The 24,685-nt window shown below is 40.6% G+C and overlaps 1 protein-coding gene across 11 annotated transcripts in view; it reads left to right on the top strand.

The window, feature by feature from the left end:
• Positions 1–24,685, top strand: part of LOC110516128 (transcription factor EB) — a 76,444-nt gene that overhangs the window by 2,007 nt on the left and 49,752 nt on the right. The gene's annotated exons all lie outside the window — the stretch shown is intronic.

Consider the following 24,685-nt stretch of genomic DNA (forward strand, 5'->3'; position numbering starts at 1 on the left):
TGTGATATGGTGAACATGCAGTAGACTACACCCAGACTCTGTAAATTAGTGTGATATGGTGAACATGCAGTAGACTACACCCAGACTCTGTAAATTAGTGTGATATGGTGAACATGCAGTAGACTACACCCAGACTCTGTAAATTAGTGTGATATGGTGAACATGCAGTAGACTACACCCAGACTCTGTAAATTAGTGTGATATGGTGAACATGCAGTAGACTACACCCAGACTCTGTAAATTAGTGTGATATGGTGAACATGCAGTAGACTACACCCAGACTCTGTAAATTAGTGTGATATGGTGAACATGCAGTAGACTACACCCAGACTCTGTAAATTAGTGTGATATGGTGAACATGCAGTAGACTACACCCAGACTCTGCAAATTAGTGTGATATGGTGAACATGCAGTAGACTACACCCAGACTCTGTAAATTAGTGTGATATGGTGAACATGCAGTAGACTACACCCAGACTCTGTAAATTAGTGTGATATGGTGAACATGCAGTAGACTACACCCAGACTCTGTAAATTAGTGTGATATGGTGAACATGCAGTAGACTACACCCAGACTCTGTAAATTAGTGTGATATGGTGAACATGCAGTAGACTACACCCAGACTGTAAATTAGTGTGATATGGTGAACATGCAGTAGACTACACCCAGACTCTGTAAATTAGTGTGATATGGTGAACATGCAGTAGACTACACCCAGACTCTGTAAATTAGTGTGATATGGTGAACATGCAGTAGACTACACCCAGACTCTGTAAATTAGTGTGATATGGTGAACATGCAGTAGACTACACCCAGACTGTAAATTAGTGTGATATGGTGAACATGCAGTAGACTACACCCAGACTCTGTAAATTAGTGTGATATGGTGAACATGCAGTAGACTACACCCAGACTGTAAATTAGTGTGATATGGTGAACATGCAGTAGACTACACCCAGACTCTGTAAATTAGTGTGATATGGTGAACATGCAGTAGACTACACCCAGACTCTGTAAATTAGTGTGATATGGTGAACATGCAGTAGACTACACCCAGACTGTAAATTAGTGTGATATGGTAAACATGCAGTAGACTACACCCAGACTGTAAATTAGTGTGATATGGTGAACATGCAGTAGACTACACCCAGACTGTAAATTAGTGTGATATGGTGAACATGCAGTAGACTACACCCAGACTGTAAATTAGTGTGATATGGTGAACATGCAGTAGACTACACCCAGACTGTAAATTAGTGTGATATGGTGAACATGCAGTAGACTATACCCAGACTCTGTAAATTAGTGTGATATGGTGAACATGCAGTAGACTACACCCAGACTGTAAATTAGTGTGATATGGTGAACATGCAGTAGACTACACCCAGACTGTAAATTAGTGTGATATGGTGAACATGCAGTAGACTACACCCAGACTCTGTAAATTAGTGTGATATGGTGAACATGCAGTAGACTACACCCAGACTCTGTAAATTAGTGTGATATGGTGAACATGCAGTAGACTACACCCAGACTCTGTAAATTAGTGTGATATGGTGAACATGCAGTAGACTACACCCAGACTGTAAATTAGTGTGATATGGTGAACATGCAGTAAACTACACCCAGACTCTGTAAATTAGTGTGATATGGTGAACATGCAGTAGACTACACCCAGACTCTGTAAATTAGTGTGATATGGTGAACATGCAGTAGACTACACCCAGACTCTGTAAATTAGTGTGATATGGTGAACATGCAGTAGACTACACCCAGACTGTAAATTAGTGTGATATGGTGAACATGCAGTAGACTACACCCAGACTCTGTAAATTAGTGTGATATGGTGAACATGCAGTAGACTACACCCAGACTCTGTAAATTAGTGTGATATGGTGAACATGCAGTAGACTACACCCAGACTCTGTAAATTAGTGTGATATGGTGAACATGCAGTAGACTACACCCAGACTGTAAATTAGTGTGATATGGTGAACATGCAGTAGACTACACCCAGACTGTAAATTAGTGTGATATGGTGAACATGCAGTAGACTACACCCAGACTGTAAATTAGTGTGATATGGTGAACATGCAGTAGACTACACCCAGACTGTAAATTAGTGTGATATGGTGAACATGCAGTAGACTACACCCAGACTCTGTAAATTAGTGTGATATGGTGAACATGCAGTAGACTATACCCAGACTCTGTAAATTAGTGTGATATGGTGGACATGCAGTAGACTACACCCAGACTCTGTAAATTAGTGTGATATGGTGAACATGCAGTAGACTACACCCAGACTCTGTAAATTAGTGTGATATGGTGAACATGCAGTAGACTACACCCAGACTCTGTAAATTAGTGTGATATGGTGAACATGCAGTAGACTACACCCAGACTCTGTAAATTAGTGTGATATGGTGAACATGCAGTAGACTATACCCAGACTCTGTAAATTAGTGTGATATGGTGAACATGCAGTAGACTACACCCAGACTCTGTAAATTAGAGTGATATGGTGAACGTGCAGTAGACTACACCCAGACTCTGTAAATTAGTGTGATATGGTGAACATGCAGTAGACTACACCCAGACTGTAAATTAGTGTGATATGGTGAACATGCAGTAGACTACACCCAGACTGTAAATTAGTGTGATATGGTGAACATGCAGTAGACTACACCCAGACTCTGTAAATTAGTGTGATATGGTGAACATGCAGTAGACTACACCCAGACTGTAAATTAGTGTGATATGGTGAACATGCAGTAGACTACACCCAGACTGTAAATTAGTGTGATATGGTGAACATGCAGTAGACTACACCCAGACTCTGTAAATTAGTGTGATATGGTGAACATGCAGTAGACTACACCCAGACTGTAAATTAGTGTGATATGGTGAACATGCAGTAGACTACACCCAGACTCTGTAAATTAGTGTGATATGGTGAACATGCAGTAGACTACACCCAGACTGTAAATTAGTGTGATATGGTGAACATGCAGTAGACTACACCCAGACTCTGTAAATTAGTGTGATATGGTGAACATGCAGTAGACTACACCCAGACTCTGTAAATTAGTGTGATATGGTGAACATGCAGTAGACTACACCCAGACTGTAAATTAGTGTGATATGGTGAACATGCAGTAGACTACACCCAGACTGTAAATTAGTGTGATATGGTGAACATGCAGTAGACTACACCCAGACTCTGTAAATTAGTGTGATATGGTGAACATGCAGTAGACTACACCCAGACTCTGTAAATTAGTGTGATATGGTGAACATGCAGTAGACTACACCCAGACTGTAAATTAGTGTGATATGGTGAACATGCAGTAGACTACACCCAGACTCTGTAAATTAGTGTGATATGGTGAACATGCAGTAGACTATACCCAGACTCTGTAAATTAGTGTGATATGGTGAACATGCAGTAGACTACACCCAGACTGTAAATTAGTGTGATATGGTGAACATGCAGTAGACTACACCCAGACTGTAAATTAGTGTGATATGGTGAACATGCAGTAGACTATACCCAGACTCTGTAAATTAGTGTGATATGGTGAACATGCAGTAGACTACACCCAGACTCTGTAAATTAGTGTGATATGGTGAACATGCAGTAGACTACACCCAGACTCTGTAAATTAGTGTGATATGGTGAACTTGCAGTAGACTATACCCAGACTCTGTAAATTAGTGTGATATGGTGAACATGCAGTAGACTACACCCAGACTCTGTAAATTAGTGTGATATGGTGAACATGCAGTAGACTACACCCAGACTCTGTAAATTAGTGTGATATGGTGAACATGCAGTAGACTACACCCAGACTCTGTAAATTAGTGTGATATGGTGAACATGCAGTAGACTACACCCAGACTCTGTAAATTAGTGTGATATGGTGAACATGCAGTAGACTACACCCAGACTCTGTAAATTAGTGTGATATGGTGAACATGCAGTAGACTACACCCAGACTCTGTAAATTAGTGTGATATGGTGAACATGCAGTAGACTACACCCAGACTCTGTAAATTAGTGTGATATGGTGAACATGCAGTAGACTACACCCAGACTCTGTAAATTAGTGTGATATGGTGAACATGCAGTAGACTACACCCAGACTGTAAATTAGTGTGATATGGTGAACATGCAGTAGACTACACCCAGACTCTGTAAATTAGTGTGATATGGTGAACATGCAGTAGACTACACCCAGACTCTGTAAATTAGTGTGATATGGTGAACATGCAGTAGACTACACCCAGACTCTGTAAATTAGTGTGATATGGTGAACATGCAGTAGACTACACCCAGACTCTGTAAATTAGTGTGATATGGTGAACATGCAGTAGACTACACCCAGACTCTGTAAATTAGTGTGATATGGTGAACATGCAGTAGACTACACCCAGACTCTGTAAATTAGTGTGATATGGTGAACATGCAGTAGACTACACCCAGACTCTGTAAATTAGTGTGATATGGTGAACATGCAGTAGACTACACCCAGACTCTGTAAATTAGTGTGATATGGTGAATATGCAGTAGACTACACCCAGACTCTGTAAATTAGTGTGATATGGTGAACATGCAGTAGACTACACCCAGACTCTGTAAATTAGTGTGATATGGTGAACATGCAGTAGACTACACCCAGACTGTAAATTAGTGTGATATGGTGAACATGCAGTAGACTACACCCAGACTCTGTAAATTAGTGTGATATGGTGAACATGCAGTAGACTACACCCAGACTCTGTAAATTAGTGTGATATGGTGAACATGCAGTAGACTACACCCAGACTCTGTAAATTAGTGTGATATGGTGAACATGCAGTAGATTACACCCAGACTCTGTAAATTAGTGTGATATGGTGAACATGCAGTAGACTACACCCAGACTCTGTAAATTAGTGTGATATGGTGAACATGCAGTAGACTACACCCAGACTCTGTAAATTAGTGTGATATGGTGAACATGCAGTAGACTACACCCAGACTCTGTAAATTAGTGTGATATGGTGAACATGCAGTAGACTACACCCAGACTCTGTAAATTAGTGTGATATGGTGAACATGCAGTAGGCTACACCCAGACTCTGTAAATTAGTGTGATATGGTGAACATGCAGTAGACTACACCCAGACTCTGTAAATTAGTGTGATATGGTGAACATGCAGTAGACTACACCCAGACTCTGTAAATTAGTGTGATATGGTGAACGTGCAGTAGACTATACCCAGACTCTGTAAATTAGTGTGATATGGTGAACATGCAGTAGACTACACCCAGACTCTGTAAATTAGTGTGATATGGTGAACATGCAGTAGACTACACCCAGACTCTGTAAATTAGTGTGATATGGTGAACATGCAGTAGACTACACCCAGACTCTGTAAATTAGTGTGATATGGTGAACGTGCAGTAGACTATACCCAGACTCTGTAAATTAGTGTGATATGGTGAACGTGCAGTAGACTACACCCAGACTGTAAATTAGTGCGATATGGTGAACGTGCAGTAGACTATACCCAGACTCTGTAAATTAGTGTGATATGGTGAACATGCAGTAGACTACACCCAGACTCTGTAAATTAGTGTGATATGGTGAACATGCAGTAGACTACACCCAGACTCTGTAAATTAGTGTGATATGGTGAACATGCAGTAGACTACACCCAGACTCTGTAAATTAGTGTGATATGGTGAACATGCAGTAGACTACACCCAGACTCTGTAAATTAGTGTGATATGGTGAACGTGCAGTAGACTATACCCAGACTCTGTAAATTAGTGTGATATGGTGAACGTGCAGTAGACTACACCCAGACTGTAAATTAGTGCGATATGGTGAACATGCAGTAGACTACACCCAGACTGTAAATTAGTGTGATATGGTGAACATGCAGTAGACTATACCCAGACTCTGTAAATTAGTGTGATATGGTGAACATGCAGTAGACTACACCCAGACTCTGTAAATTAGTGTGATATGGTGAACATGCAGTAGACTACACCCAGACTCTGTAAATTAGTGTGATATGGTGAACATGCAGTAGACTACACCCAGACTCTGTAAATTAGTGTGATATGGTGAACATGCAGTAGACTACACCCAGACTCTGTAAATTAGTGTGATATGGTGAACATGCAGTAGACTACACCCAGACTGTAAATTAGTGTGATATGGTGAACATGCAGTAGACTACACCCAGACTGTAAATTAGTGTGATATGGTGAACATGCAGTAGACTACACCCAGACTCTGTAAATTAGTGTGATATGGTGAACATGCAGTAGACTATACCCAGACTCTGTAAATTAGTGTGATATGGTGAACATGCAGTAGACTACACCCAGACTGTAAATTAGTGTGATATGGTGAACATGCAGTAGACTACACCCAGACTCTGTAAATTAGTGTGATATGGTGAACATGCAGTAGACTACACCCAGACTCTGTAAATTAGTGTGATATGGTGAACATGCAGTAGACTACACCCAGACTGTAAATTAGTGTGATATGGTGAACATGCAGTAGACTATACCCAGACTCTGTAAATTAGTGTGATATGGTGAACATGCAGTAGACTACACCCAGACTGTAAATTAGTGTGATATGGTGAACATGCAGTAGACTACACCCAGACTCTGTAAATTAGTGTGATATGGTGAACATGCAGTAGACTACACCCAGACTCTGTAAATTAGGAAATCACTATTTGAGGAATGCGGATAGATGGACCTTTGTTTGGACGTGGAGGGATGCCTCTTATAAGCCCTGTCTGTCTGCAACACTCCCAGCATCCCCTCTGTTCTTCCATACAGGATGACTAACCTAACTTGTGTCCCATGATGAGCCGGGTTCGACGCCCGATGAGATGTAAATATACTATAAGTTCAACACAATGTGCAGGTGAATGAGGCTGAGGTGAGATCAGATAGATACTGAAGACAGTCTCTCCTCTCTGTGACCAATGCTCAAGATAAACAACAAGTCACAGATCATTGACAGGTACCTACAGTAGTGGCAGAGCACGCTCCACTCTCTGCTGCGTTAGTTCACACACACACACACACACACACTTGAGTGCTAACAGGTTCAGCTGGGGGTCAGAGGACATATGGGAGGTAGAGGAACGACAGGCCTGGGGCGGCCATGTTTGTTTTGATGCGTCTGACTGACTCCAGATCAGATACACACTGACAGGACAGACAGGCTTGGAGAGAAGGTTACTCTGACACACACACACAGACTGGTGAATCCAAGTGTGTATCAGTTGCTGTTGGTACAACCATGCACTGTATAGGCCTACAGTAGACTCAGACTGAGTCGTTTCTTTCCATTGTGTTTGTTTAATATTGGCCATGTCAAGGTTCATTCTAAATGTCCATTCTCTTGGCGAGACACAAACCCCACTTCTGTCTGTGTGTGTGTGTGTGTGCTGTAGGTCATGAATTAAGAAAATGTATATTGCCAATGACAAATATGAGAGGGGACAGTATTGCTAGCCCTTTCTTTGTAGTATTTGAATGAAGATATTGAATGACTGTCTGGTATCTGAGGTTGGACATCTTAATATGATTTAGTTATGAAACCATTGAACTAAATCCAGGTACACAGCCATTGACCTGCTCGCACAGAGACGTGTGTGTGTGTGTGTGTGTTGGGGCCAGTTGGGCCTTTTTCTGTTAATGTGCAACCTGATCTGGACTGTCTCTCTCTCTCCTCTCTCTCTCTCAAAGACAGCTGATTGAGCTGTGGGGGGGTGAAAGGTCAGAGGCTGTTGAAATCAAACTGATCAGCTTGGCTTTCAAAACAAAATCCAGCTGCAGAACACAAACTACTCATGGAACATTTCAGTCAGCAGAACTTCACTGCAGGTTATATTGGGGACATGGTTTGATAACCTTCTAGTTTACCTTATGCCTGGTTAGATTTCTCAGCAATACAACATATTTCTAGTGATCGGCTATCAGGAGCACATATTTACTGTTTACAGCTTCTATTTCCTCAGAAAGGTGTGTGTCACCTGTGAGACAGAACCTGATGGGCTTGTTCCAGGGCTCATCTTATGTCTGTATCCTGTTTGCTGTTTGTGTGAGCTGTATTTTCTGGCTTATTGGACTAGTGTCCACATGGAAGCAGTGGTGACAGGGTTAATTTACTAAAACACAGGCACCCAGAGATGGGGTTAGTGGTGCCTGTGATCGTATGAGAAAGAGCAGCAGGTGTGTGTGTGTGTGTGTGTGTGTGTGTGTGTGTAAACACAGCTCCATCTCTTTCCCCATTCCATGTGGAACCGAGGACCCAGAGCCCTAAAGAGCAGGAGCAAATGGTCTCCCATTAAGGCCGGCCCTGGTTCCTAGAAATCTGCTTATTTTAACACTTCCGTGCGGTGCTCTGAGCTATCTGTTTACTTTTACTAGAATGCATTCGTGGCTGAGGCTTCAGTAGCACACACAAGGTCTGCCATATTGAGTGATATCACTTACTTTAGGCAGGTTTCCATTGACCCAGGTTTATGTGACAAAATCCTTGCAAAATGTGTAATGGAAACGGCATTAATAGGATACATTTGAAAATAAATCTAATTTTTTTAAATCTGTTCGACAGGGGTGGATTTTTCTTTAGTCGAACTTTATTGCGACCAAATGATGATGGAAACAGTGTTTTTGAATAAATTATGATTTAGAGAATCATTTTGAAGGTATGCCGGGTAAGTCATCACGTATCTATAAAGCTCCACTTAATATTTAATTATAAATACTTAGACTTTGTTCTTGCTAACTACATTTTTTCTGCAATCAAAAAAGGCCCAACTGGCACAAATCATTCTCATGTGCCAACATATCATCACGATCCATGCCATGGTAAAACCTGCATTCCCGTAGAGTTTAAATGATTGGATGGGGAAACTTGCATCCAGCCAACTAGAAGAGCAAGACAAAGCAATTCAGGCTTTCTTGAAGGTCAGGACAACGATTGGCACATGAGAATGATTTGAATATGGCAAATATTAGTCTGTTTTTGCTTTCTCTCCATGCTGTCCTTTACTGGCTACCTGAGACATGAAACAGATAGGTGGGAGGGCATTATTAACGTATAAACGCCTAAATTGATCATGTAAACATTTCAACCACTTAATCTTCTTCGACACTCTAGGATTTTATGAATTAATGTATTTATTTTGGTCTACCGTCATTACGTTGAGTTGTTTTTATCATCACAAGATGCACCATAGCAGGTAATTGTCACATCTATTTTCCATGCAAACGTTCTAAATGTTGACAAAAAAATCACTGGACAAGTTAATGGAAACATTGTTACTATGTAATAACTATTACATCTTAGCTACTATGTAATAAATATTACATCCTAGCTACTATGTAATAACTATTACATCCTTGCTACTATGTAATAACTACTACATCCTAGCTACTATGTAATAACTATTACATTCTAGCTACTATGTAATAACTATTACATCCTAGCTACTATGTAATAACTATTACATCCTAGCTACTATGTAATAACTATTACATCCTAGCTACTGTGTAATAACTACTACATCCTAGCCTCTATGTAATAACTACTACATCCTAGCTACTATGTAATAACTACTACATCCTAGCTACTATGTAATAACTACTACATCCTAGCTATTGTGTAATAACTATTACATCCTAGCTACTATGTAATAACTATTACATCCTAGCTACTATGTAATAACTACTACATCCTAGCTACTATGTAATAACTACTACATCCTAGCTACTATGTAATAACTACTACATCCTAGCTACTATGTAATAACTACTACATCCTAGCTACTATGTAATAACTATTACATCCTAGCTACTATGTAATAACTATTACATCCTAGCTACTATGTAATAACTATTACATCCTAGCTACTATGTAATAACTATTACATCCTAGCTACTATGTAATAACTATTACATCCTAGCTACTATGTAATAACTACTACATCCTAGCTACTATGTAATAACTACTACATCCTAGCTACTATGTAATAACTATTACATCCTAGCTACTATGTAATAACTACTACATCCTAGCTACTATGTAATAACTATTACATCCTAGCTACTATGTAATAACTATTACATCCTAGCTACTATGTAATAACTACTACATCCTAGCTACTATGTAATAACTACTACATCCTAGCTACTATGTAATAACTACTACATCCTAGCTACTATGTAATAACTATTACATCCTAGCTACTATGTAATAACTATTACATCCTAGCTACTGTGTAATAACTATTACATCCTAGCTACTGTGTAATAACTACTACATCCTAGCTACTGTGTAATAACTATTACATCCTAGCTACTATGTAATAACTATTACATCCTAGCTACTATGTAATAACTACTACATCCTAGCTACTATGTAATAACTACTACATCCTAGCTACTATGTAATAACTACTACATCCTAGCTACTATGTAATAACTACTACATCCTAGCTACTATGTAATAACTACTACATCCTAGCTACTATGGGAAATAATGATGTTGACCTTCAATGATTTGCAACCGAAGTAACATACAGTGCATTCAGAAAGTATTCAGACCCCTTAACTTTTTCCACATTTTGTTACGTTACAGCCTTATTCCAAAATGGATGAAATAGTTTCCCCCCTCATCAATCTACACACAATACCCCATAATGACAAGCAAAAACAGTGTTTTAGAGGTCTGAGATCCTGACCGCTCTGGAGCAGGTTTTCATCAAGGATCTCTCTGTACTTTGCTCTGTTAATCTTTCCCTCGATCCTGACTAGTCTCCCAATCCCTGCCGCTGAAAACATCCCCACAGAATGATGCTGCCACCACCATGCCTCAACATAGGGATGCTGCCACCACCATGCTCCACCATAGGGATGCTGCTACCACCATGCTTCACCATAGGGATGGTGACATGTTTCCTCCAGTTGTGACGATTGGCATTCAGGCCAAAGAGTTCAATCTTCATTTCATCAGACCAGAGAATCTTGTTACTCATGGCCTGAGAGTCTTTAGGTGCCTTTTGGCAAACTCCAAGCGGGCTGTCATGTGCCTTTTACTGAGGAGTGGCTTCCGTCTGGCCACTCTACCAAAAAGGCCTGACAGGTGGAGTGCTGCAGAATTGGTTGTCCTTCTGGATGGTTCTCTCATCTCCACAAAGGAACTTTGGAGCTCTGTCAGAGTAATCATCGGGTCACCTCTCTGACCAAGGCCCTTCTCCCCTGATTACTCAGTTTAGCCGGACGGCCAGCTCTAGGAAGAGTCTTGGAGGTTCCAAACTTCTTCTACTTAAGAATGATGGAGGCCACTGTGTTCTTGGGGACCTTCAATGCTGCAGAAATGTTTTGGTACCCTTCCCCAGATCTGTGCTTCTACACAATCCTGTCTCGGAGCCCTATGGACAATTCCTTCGACCTCATGGCTTGGTTTTTGCTCTGACGTGCACTGTAAACTGTGGGACTTTATATAGACAGGTGTGTGCCTATCCAAGTCATGTCCAATCAATTGCATTTGCCACAGGTGAACTCCAAGTTGTAGAAACATCTCAAATAAGATATTTCTGTTTTTTATTTTTAAAACATTTCTAAAAACTTGTTTTTGCTTTGTCATTATGGGGTATTGTGTGTAGATTGATCATTTGTTTTATTTAATACATTTTAGAATAAGGCTGTAACGTAGCAAAATGTGGAAAAAGTCAAGGGGTCTGAATTCGTTCCAAATGCACTGTAGGGTGACAAATCTAACAATTGTGGGAAAAATGATTTCCACTTGGTCCCTAACATGCACTGGCATATTCTGCCAATCACTACTGTGTTCTCCCCTTCCAAAAAAACCAAAACACCAGGGACAGACAGACACCTGACCAGGGTGATGTGTTGAGATTGGGTGGGTGGGTGGGTGGGTGGGGGGTGGGGGGTTTTGAAGCATGTGCTGGATGTGTGACACTACTTCCTCTTCTTAGCCCTGCCCTCAGGGTCCCCACTTCCTCTTTCTGGGTCTGATATTTTGTGGTCTGTGTATCACCTCTTTGCTTGGTAGTAGTCATTTCTGAGCCTGCTGGAGTTTTTCCTGACCACATGACCTTAAAACATTTTGGGCCCACATTATAGGCTACAACGAGTTCTTCCTGGCCTGCTCATCTGGTCACTAGAAACTCCTGACCCTGTAAACTTTTCATAGCTTTGCTACCAAACGTTTCCATATAATATAGCCTACACCATCACAATGAAGACATTATTTATTTTAGACAGATCCAAGGAAACATGATATGAAGAAAATGTAGTCTATTTCAGAAGAACAGAATAGCATCTTCTGAGTTGTCCTTATGCTAGGTCCTGATCTGGCTATGCCAAATGGCTGTGGGCTACACTAGTTCATTTAGCAGACGAGATTTGCTTAGAATTCCAAGGCGTTATTTCGTAGTTTGAAGAATATAATTGAACATAGCTGAATAAAATAGAAAGTATATTTTCTCCAAACGATTTGAGGGAGTGAACACATGCGGCTATTCTGTGTTGAGTGGTTAACAAAGACACAGGTCCTCCTATATGCTTCATTTAGAGATATTTATGTAACTTTAGTTGTGAAACATGTTGGGCTGTATGTTTAGATGTTTAATACATTCTAAGGCAGCATGATGAGACTAATGATGTTTTTTTTAAGCAGCATGAAAGGTATGAGCTCTGCTTTGTTTTTTGATGCAGGCTGTACACACCTCATCAGTCTCTCATTCACAATTTGACAAGCACTTTATAATGCCTCGAATCTCCCGGCTGCATCCCCTTTGTGTGGCCGTAACGCCCCTAATGAATCCATGCCTTTCTGCCCTTGGGCTGAATATAATCATTATAATTCCCTTCTCCCGGCTGTGTTTTATTCATTTGACCTTTTATTTAACTAGGCAAGTCAGTTAAGAACAAATTCTTATTTTCAATGACGGCCTACCATGGAACAGTGGGTTAACTGCCTTGTTCAGGGGCAGAATGACAGATTTGTACCTTGTCAGCTCGGGGATTCGATCTTGCAACCTTTCGGTTACTCGTCCAACGCTCTAACCACTAGGCTATGCTGCCGCCCCGGCTGCGTGCCTAAGCACCTCTCACTCAAATGGCTCTTCGTCACTTGATCGGGTCTTTCTCAGAGGTTACAATTAGAGACAGACACCGGGGATGCAACTGCGTGTGCATCGCTATCCAATTCTGAGGTGCATATTGAAGATATAGGAAGAACTCTCCACATTTACTTTTTATCAGCCAACAAGATGTTTAGGCCTAACGAACAGAAAAAGCACTAGCCTATCTCAATCTACTATCCCCCACAGTACAAAAGTTGACCTATTCTGTGCGAGAAATAAATATTCCAAACAGTTGTGGGATGTGAAAGATCCCAAATTAATACAACAACTAGCAGAAACTGTTTTAAGCAATGAACCTGACGCAACAGATGAGAACATTTAGCTTAAAACGTTGATAAACTATTAGGCTATTTCTTCACATTATAAACACAGCAATGCGTACACAACAGTAGGCTATAAGCATGAATGTTCCATTAGCAGGTAAACACCATTCTCAAAGGGACCACAAATGTGATTATGCAAGTAATGCTGTTATTATAAAGGTGCATTTTTATGGTGAAATGATCTCCCCACACTTGAAACTTACGCACTACATATGCATGCTAGTTAGGCTCTACACCGGTTGGAAAGTGGATTAGTGTGCTTCGTTTTAAGAAATGATCTGGCCAATAGTTGTGATACAGACCTAATTTAAACATTATTGGTCTAGGCTACATGAAGAGTGTGATTATGGGCATCGTTCACAGGTAATAATACATAATTCACAGGTGATAATACATCATTCACAGGTGATAATACATCATTCACAGGTAATAATACATCATTCACAAGTAATAATACATCATTCACAGGTGATAATACATCATTCACAGGTGATAATACATCATTCACAGGTGATAGGCTAGTAATGTCACTCATCACACTATTATTGATTTAATGTTGTCTTTACGTATACTAAATCATGTATATGTGAAATTTGTGTTGATTTAAAATGGACCATTATCATGCACCTGTCTCGAAACAGGGGCAGCGGGGAAAATACATGTCATCTACAATATGCACTTAAATAGAGAATGGAGGACGCTTTTCCTGTGGTTCAGGCAGGCAGGTAGCAAGTTTGGTAGGCTACTAATAACCATCAGCATCAGAGCATGGAGAAACCTAGTTACCATGACTAAATGGTCAAGTTAAATTTGACTGCCGTCATGACTCCGCTGGTCTGGCGGTAATACGGTCACCGTAACAACCCTATCTGAGTCCATATTTCCTCCTAAATGCATTAGAAGAAATCTGCAGGCCTCAATCCCAAATGAATTTACTGTCCAACTCAACACCACTTTATTGGCAGGAAGAACATGAACAACATTACCAAAGCAGAACGATAGGAATAGATGAGAAAATGAAGGTAGCCTACTGAATATGGATTGATTATATAACACACTCAATCAGCCTGTTATGTGAACGGGATGACGTAAAGACAAACTCTTTTTATATCCTACACACACACACACACACACACACACACAGTATTCACACCCACACTTTCTCCTAGGCTGTTAAGTGAGGGTGAAGACACTGTAAAGACTATCTGTCTGTCCTACTATCCCTCCAGCTCAGTACTCAGACAGAGAAAGTTTTTTCTAAAGTGCTTAAAGCTGTTGGATATCAGCACTTCCGTCAGTGTTTAAATCACTCCTTCCCTTAGTGTTGTTAGCAGCACCTCCGCTCGCTGTCCTCCCTCTCTAAGCTCCGTCTCAGCAGAACACTTATCTAGCAGGATTAGTAACGCTGGAAAGCTATTTTAATAGCTACTATATGACACAGATATGCTTTATTTGATAAAAACATTCCTCTTTTGCTCACAGGGAGTTATTCACAGGCGCTGACATATTTTCTGTGTGATGGTGGGCTTGCTTGTGCTTGTTTAATGTGTGTGTGCAGCATTCCTGTCTGGTGTTAAATTCACCAGAAACCCCTTCATGTTTGGTGATAGTAAAGGCGTTGCTGAGCAGATCCTGAGTTTCTGTTATAGTGACTCCCATGATGATGTCACTAGTATTAGCACCTTGAGACGGCACTTACCGAGACGGCCACCATCGGCAACAGCCCTCTACGCTCACTGACTAAGCTCCCAAAACATCTTACCCCTTCTCTCTCGCTCTCCCTCAGCCTTCCTCGCTTCCTGTTCTTCTCTCTCGCTCTCCCTCAGCCTTCCTCGCTTCCTGTTCTTCTCTCTGTTTGTCCCTGCTAGCCCATCTCTCACTGTCTCTCACTCTCTCTCTCTCACTCTCTCTGTCTCTCTCTGTCTCTCGCTCTGTCTCTCTCTCTGTCTCTCTCTCTCTCTCTCTCTGCTAGCCCATGTCTCTCTCTCTCGCTCTCTCTCTCACTGTCTCTCACTGTCTCTCACTGTCTCTCTCTGTCTCTCTCTGCTAGCCCATGTCTCTCTCTCTCGCTCTCTCTCTCACTGTCTCTCACTGTCTCTCACTGTCTCTCACTGTCTCTCGCTCTCTCTCTCTCGGTCTCTCTCTGTCTCTCTCTCTGTCTCTCTCTCTGTCTCTCTGTGTTTCTGTCTCTGTCTCTCTCTCTCTGTCTCTCTGTCTCTCTGTTTCTGGCTCTGTGCGTGTGAATGTAGATGCCAGCTAGGTCAAAGGCAGGCATAGTTGTCATACTTTAAAGTGAGCAGCTCCCTGCTAATCCCCCCCCTGATGTGGCGAGAGGGGGAGGGACAGTCGAAGAGATTGGGAGAGAGAGAAAAAGCGCGTTGCAAAGAGAGAGACCCCTCGGACAACAACAGTAACACAATTAGACTCAACCAAACCATGAGAAAACAAATATATTATTAAAAAACCCAACATCTAGTGGAAAGCCTTCCCAGAAGAGTGGAGGCTGTTAGAGCAGCAAAGGGGGGACCTGCTATGCGGAGCGGAGCAGGTGAACCCAAGAGCAGACTCAGACGAGGAAACTGGGATAAGGTAACCAAGGTATTTATTGAAAAACAGGGGGAAGATGGGATGAAGGCCAGGGAAAGCTCTGGCAGGTTGCAGGGAGCCAGGTGCTGAGGCTGAGGCTGGAGCGAGGGCAGTTAGGGATGGGGAAGCAGGTCCGGAGAGGAAGCCAAGGAAACAGTAGAGTGGGGAGTCCAGGACAGGGTAGCAGGACTGACGAGACGTGGGACTGAAGACAGGGACCGGAGTCATAGTGGACAGAACTGTAGTGGAGAGGAAAACAGCGTCAGGCAAGGGAAAACAGGATCTATGCAGGAACAAACGGCTAAAAACGCAGACTGACTGAGCAGAGGTTACAATCTGGCAGTGTGGAAGTGGCAGGACTGAGTATTTGATTATGTCTTGATTATGGAACAGGTGCAGCTGGGGATCTGCTCTGCCTCCAGCACACCTGTCTCCGCCCACACAATCACACACAGAGAGAGAGGAAGAGGGAGCGAGCGCTGGGGGAGTGGGGGCAGGTTAGGGAGACACAGGATGAGCAGTAGAGGGCGTGAGCAGATGTAACAGGACCAACTCCATATTAATGCCCATGGTTTTGGAATGAGATGTTCAACGAGCAGGTGTCCACATACTTTTGATCATATTGTGTACTATAAAGTACAAAAGCTATGGTCAGAATTAGAACGTTGGCTGTCAAGAAGTATTACAATGTAAATGAAGATTTAATCCGTCTGTCAGCATATTTCAAGACATGGCATATGAGTGCCGGAAATCAACCAATCCTCCGTCACTAACACGATGGAAAGGTCAAATGCTTTATTATCTGATGGTTGAAAGTGTGTGGGTGACGGAGAGGAACATTGGTTTAAAGTGATGAGAGTGATGCGGAAGATGGGGGTGTGAGCAGGTGGGTCTGGGCAGGGGTGATGTTGTGGATGTTTGTGTGCATCTGTATGTGTATGTTATGTATTGTAAAAAAAGAATAATAAAAACATTGGAAAAAAAGAACATGCCCTGGCATTCCGTCTGGCCCGGCGGCCAGACTGTTAATTGTTCATCTGTTTCAAAGTTTTGCTCCCATCGGAGCTCTCTTCATAATTTAGCTCTCATCCAGAAGGATTTACAGGAGAAATTGCTCAAGGGGAAATCGATTTCTTTTTCACCTAGTCTCCTCTTGATTTAAACCAGCAACCTTTTGGTTACTGGTCCAACTCTCTTACCCGCTAGGCTACCTGATCACACAGTCTTCCAGAAAAACAGGGGCTTTCATGCAAGGCATAGTGTTATATTCCTTGAAATGAACATTAAAGGCATTTAGCTCATTTGGGAGTTCTGCATTGCTGGGCAAGTCATGTCTGGGTTTCCTTTAGTAATCTGATATCATCTACAAGTCCTGCCACGTAAAGTGAGCTCAAAAGTATTGGGACAGTGACTCATTTTGTTGTTCTTTTGTCTCTGTACTCTAGCACTTTGAAATTATATAATGACTATGAGGTTAATGATACAATGACTATGAGGTTAATGATACAATGACTATGAGGTAAATTATACAATGACTATGAGGTCAATGATACAATGACTATGAGGTCAATGATACAATGACTATGAGGTCAATGATACAATGACTATGAGGTCAATGATTCAATGACTATGAGGTCAATTATACAATGACTATGAGGTTAATGATACAGTAACTAGGTTAATGATACAATGACTATGAGGTCAATTATACAATGACTATGAGGTTAATGATACAGTAACTAGGTTAATGATACAATGACTATGAGGTCAATGATACAATGACTATGAGGTCAATGATACAATGACTATGAGGTCAATGATACAATGACTATGAGGTCAATGATACAATGACTACGAGGTCAATGATACAATGACTACGAGGTCAATGATACAATGACTACGAGGTCAATGATACAATGACTACGAGGTCAATGATACAATGACTACGAGGTCGATGATACAATGACTACGAGGTCAATGATACAATGACTACGAGGTCGATGATACAATGACTACGAGGTCAATGATACAATGACTACGAGGTCAATGATACAATGACTACGAGGTCAATGATACAATGACTACGAGGTCAATGATACAATGACTACGAGGTCAATGATACAATGACTACGAGGTCAATGATACAATGACTACGAGGTCAATGATACAATGACTACGAGGTCAATGATACAATGACTACGAGGTCAATGATACAATGACTACGAGGTCAATGATACAATGACTACGAGGTCAATGATACAATGACTACGAGGTCAATGATACAATGACTACGAGGTCAATGATACAATGACTACGAGGTCAATGATACAATGACTACGAGGTCAATGATACAATGACTACGAGGTCAATGATACAATGACTACGAGGTCAATGATTCAATGACTATGAGGTCAATTATACAATGACTATGAGGTTAATGATACAGTAACTAGGTTAATGATACAATGACTATGAGGTCAATTATACAATGACTATGAGGTTAATGATACAGTAACTAGGTTAATGATACAATGACTACGAGGTCAATGATACAATGACTACGAGGTCAATGATACAATGACTACGAGGTCAATGATACAATGACTACGAGGTCAATGATACAATGACTACGAGGTCAATGATACAATGACTACGAGGTCAATGATACAATGACTACGAGGTCAATGATACAATGACTACGAGGTCAATGATACAATGACTACGAGGTCAATGATACAATGACTACGAGGTCAATGATACAATGACTACGAGGTCAATGATACAATGACTACGAGGTCAATGATACAATGACTACGAGGTCAATGATACAATGACTACGAGGTCAATGATACAATGACTACGAGGTCAATGATTCAATGACTACGAGGTCAATGATACAATGACTACGAGGTCAATGATACAATGACTACGAGGTCAATGATACAATGACTACGAGGTCAATGATTCAATGACTACGAGGTCAATGATACAATGACTACGAGGTCAATGATACAATGACTACGAGGTCAATGATACAATGACTACGAGGTCAATGATACAATGACTACGAGGTCAATGATTCAATGACTATGAGGTTAATGATACAGTAACTAGGTTAATGATACAATGACTATGAGGTCAATTATACAATGACTATGAGGTTAATGATACAGTAACTAGGTTAATGATACAATGACTATGAGGTTAATGATACAGTAACTAGGTTAATGATACAATGACTATGAGGTCAATTATACAATGACTATGAGGTTAATGATACAGTAACTAGGTTAATGATACAATGACTATGAGGTCAATTATACAATGACTATGAGGTTAATGATACAATGACTATGATGTTAATGATACAATGACTATGAGGTCAATGATACAATGACTATGAGGTCAATGATACAATAACTATGAGGTCAATGATACAATGACTATGAGGTCAATGATACAATGACTATGAGGTCAATGATACAATGACTATGAGGTCAATGATACAATGACTATGAGGTCAATGATTCAATGACTATGAGGTCAATGATACAATGACTATGAGGTCAATGATACAATGACTATGAGGTCAATGATACAATGACTATGAGGTCAATGATACAATGACTATGAGGTCAATGATTCAATGACTATGAGGTCAATGATACAATGACTATGAGGTCAATGATACAATGACTATGAGGTTAATGATACAGTAACTAGGTTAATGATACAATGACTATGAGGTCAATTATACAATGACTATGAGGTTAATGATACAGTAACTAGGTTAATGATACAATGACTATGAGGTCAATGATACAATGACTATGAGGTCAATGATACAATGACTATGAGGTCAATGATACAATGACTATGAGGTCAATGATACAATGACTACGAGGTCAATGATACAATGACTACGAGGTCAATGATACAATGACTACGAGGTCAATGATACAATGACTACGAGGTCAATGATACAATGACTACGAGGTCAATGATACAATGACTACGAGGTCAATGATACAATGACCAAGAGGTCAATGATACAATGACTACGAGGTCAATGATACAATGACTACGAGGTCAATGATACAATGACTACGAGGTCAATGATACAATGACTACGAGGTCAATGATACAATGACTACGAGGTCAATGATACAATGACTACGAGGTCAATGATACAATGACTACGAGGTCAATGATACAATGACTACGAGGTCAATGATACAATGACTACGAGGTCAATGATACAATGACTACGAGGTCAATGATACAATGACTACGAGGTCAATGATACAATGACTACGAGGTCAATGATACAATGACTACGAGGTCAATGATACAATGACTACAAGGTCAATGATACAATGACTACGAGGTCAATGATACAATGACTACGAGGTCAATGATACAATGACTACGAGGTCAATTATACAATGACTATGAGGTTAATGATACAGTAACTAGGTTAATGATACAATGACTATGAGGTCAATTATACAATGACTATGAGGTTAATGATACAGTAACTAGGTTAATGATACAATGACTACGAGGTCAATGATACAATGACTACGAGGTCAATGATACAATGACTACGAGGTCAATGATACAATGACTACGAGGTCAATGATACAATGACTACGAGGTCAATGATTCAATGACTACGAGGTCAATGATACAATGACTACGAGGTCAATGATACAATGACTACGAGGTCAATGATACAATGACTACGAGGTCAATGATTCAATGACTACGAGGTCAATGATACAATGACTACGAGGTCAATGATACAATGACTACGAGGTCAATGATACAATGACTACGAGGTCAATGATACAATGACTACGAGGTCAATGATTCAATGACTATGAGGTTAATGATACAGTAACTAGGTTAATGATACAATGACTATGAGGTCAATTATACAATGACTATGAGGTTAATGATACAGTAACTAGGTTAATGATACAATGACTATGAGGTTAATGATACAGTAACTAGGTTAATGATACAATGACTATGAGGTCAATTATACAATGACTATGAGGTTAATGATACAGTAACTAGGTTAATGATACAATGACTATGAGGTCAATGATACAATGACTATGAGGTTAATGATACAATGACTATGAGGTTAATGATTCAATGACTATGATGTTAATGATACAATGACTATGAGGTCAATGATACAATGACTATGAGGTCAATGATACAATAACTATGAGGTCAATGATACAATGACTATGAGGTCAATGATACAATGACTATGAGGTCAATGATACAATGACTATGAGGTCAATGATATAATGACTATGAGGTCAATGATTCAATGACTATGAGGTCAATGATACAATGACTATGAGGTCAATGATACAATGACTATGAGGTCAATGATACAATGACTATGAGGTCAATGATACAATGACTATGAGGTCAATGATTCAATGACTATGAGGTCAATGATACAATGACTATGAGGTCAATGATACAATGACTATGAGGTCAATGATACAATGACTATGAGGTCAATGATACAATGACTATGAGGTTAATGATACAGTAACTAGGTTAATGATACAATGACTATGAGGTCAATTATACAATGACTATGAGGTTAATGATACAGTAACTAGGTTAATGATACAATGACTATGAGGTCAATGATACAATGACTATGAGGTCAATGATACAATGACTATGAGGTCAATGATACAATGACTATGAGGTCAATGATACAATGACTATGAGGTCAATGATACAATGACTATGAGGTCAATGATACAATGACTATGAGGTCAATGATACAATGACTATGAGGTCAATGATACAATGACTATGAGGTCAATGATTCAATGACTATGATGTTAATGATACAATGACTATGAGGTCAATGATAAAATTACTATGATGTTAATGGTACAATGGCTATGAGGTTAATGATACAATGACTATGAGGTTAATGATACAGTAACTAGGTTAATGATACAATGACTATGAGGTTAAAGTGCAGACTGTCAGCTGTAATTTGAGGGTATTTCCATCCATATTGGGTGAACCTATAGAAATTACAGCACTTTTTGTACATTAACCCCCCCATTTTAAGGGACCAAAAGTATTCGGACAAATTCTCTTATACAGTATGTGTATTAAAGTAGGTCCCACATTCCTAGAACGCAATGATTCCATCAAGCTTGTGACTCTACAAACTTGTTGGATGCATTTGCTGTTTGTTTTGGTTGTGTTTCAGATTATTTTCTGCCCAATAGAAATGAATGGTGAATAATGCATTGTGTCATTTTAGAGTCACTTTTACTGTAAATTAGAATAGAATATGTTTCTGAACACTTCTACATTAATGTGGATGCTAGCATGATTACGGATCATCATGCATGAATTGTGAATAATGATGAGTAAGAAAGTTACAGGCACACATATATACTCCCCCTAAGACATGCTGAACTCTCACAATTACAAGAACAGGGGAGGTTAGCATTTTCCGGGGGGCAGGGTATGATACAGTATTTGTACGTCTGTAACTTTCTGACTCAGTATTTGGTCCCCATGAGGACAGTAAAACAAACCTGTGTGTGGGCCCAGCCTCCTCTCTCCATAGGCCATTGTCAGGAGCACAAGGCTTTCTTGGTCAGATTTCCATCCCACACAGACGCTTATGGATTGGTCAACAACAACCGGCATGCAGCTGCTCTAGCCAATCAGCAGGTTGCCTGCCCCAGCCCTGCCCTTGCCCCAAAATAACACTGTAAATACACTGCAGTCTCTATCAGGCTATTAAAGGTGCCCCAGTGTGTTTGCAAACAAGGCCTTGTTGTTAGCACGTATGAATGTGAGAACCATGCCTCCCAGTGTTTCAGTGAGCCTATGAGACGAGAGTTCAGTGCAAGTCTGTGTCTCCTCATACCGCTGAAACTAATGTCTGAATATATCCAGTAGGTTTGGATGCAAACCATAAGCTGAGGATGGAGAGACCCCAGCAGAGAGGTGGAAGAGGGGAAGCGTTGGGTACGCTGGCCCTTTTTAAAGCACAACACGCTTCCCCTTAAAAAAGCCTAACTAAATCAGCCTGCTGAATCTCTCTGTTGTTGGTGGTGTGTCACCCTGGGGCAGATCCTGATTGATTAGTCAAAGGCCACATTCTAAAACACACTGACCAACCAATCAATACGCTCGACATACAGCTCTGTCCACAATGCTCTCCAGAGCCATACTGTGGTGTGAGATAGAGTTTGGCCATCATAATTTCAACCAATAGCATTAGGATAAACATAACTATATTATATAACTAGAACACATAGCTGATAATACTCAAGGGCCCAGAGAATTTGCAGAATTCTAAATCCTGTTTGATTGAAGGTCCATAAAAATGTGTTGTATTGAAGAGGTCATGACCTTTAGAGAATTAACCTATGTTCAGCATGCTGTTCCATTGTCCGAGGTCACATAGCCAGGAAATGCATACAACAACAGTGTTGTTGGTTCTGATTGGTTATATATTTAGTAAATGCTGTTCAGTGACAAAATGATCTCATCAGGGTACGAGAGACAGCCAGATGTTCAGGATTTTCTTATCCTTACTACTGTACCTAGCAACTGTCCCATTCACCTTCTTATCACTTTGATTATCACTTACTGTGGTATCACCATGGTTATCTGTATGAGTAACAGCTGCAACCCAGGAGGAGTTAGCTGAAACCCACTAGTTGGTCCTGCCCATCATGTGGGAAACACGGGCCATGTTCAAGAGAATCAAAAATCTGATTTATTCTGGGTCAACTGGGACTGACTGATCTACAAAATAGTTATTTGTGATGCAAGGTTTTTAATGTCACTTGCACAGTGAAATGCCTTTTGTACATCAGTGAATCACGGCTTGCTGGCAGTGCCGTCTGCAATGTTGAACAAGCCCACTGCCTTCCACAACAGCACTGAGGGGAGGAATTGGGTTTTTGTTTTGTCTTGATTTGTTTTGTCTGGTCGTTCCTTTGAGTGATCACATGACTTGAGGTTCTTGTAAACATGAACCCTGTGACCCAGGCAATCACAGGGTCGCTCTGTGTGTGTGAGTCAGTTGTTATGCAACCTCGTTTCTGGTAAAGGGAACCTCACACTTCCTGTAAAATCACTACTACATGAAGAAGGAGCTTTTCTCCTCTGTAGAGACTCTGAGGGGTTCAGCCTATCAGGGAGGTTGGTACAAAGATCTTTAGTGGTTCACCCTATCAGACGTGTCTGAACAGGATCGGTACAGAGACTCCGCTACACAGCCAACTGGAGGGGCCAGAAAAAAGACCCTCAGGGACACAGACTATGAGACCTTGGCGTGGTACAGCATAGTGGAGAGGTGTGGCTGGGGAGTGAACTGAGTCACTTCTCTGGGGTCAGGCTGTCGAGACACTGTCTTCCATCTCTCATCTGTGTGTCAACACCAGACCTGAATCGGGAAACAGGATAGGATCTCGTAAAGGGGCAAAATGGGAATGGGAAGTAGGTAGAAGCTGCCCTTAGCGACTGATACAGGGTCAGATGTTATTTAATT

Source organism: Oncorhynchus mykiss, chromosome 17 (assembly GCF_057628025.1).
Source record: "Oncorhynchus mykiss isolate SJ-2025 chromosome 17, ASM5762802v1, whole genome shotgun sequence".
In the NCBI taxonomy this organism is placed as follows: Eukaryota; Metazoa; Chordata; class Actinopteri; order Salmoniformes; family Salmonidae; genus Oncorhynchus; species Oncorhynchus mykiss.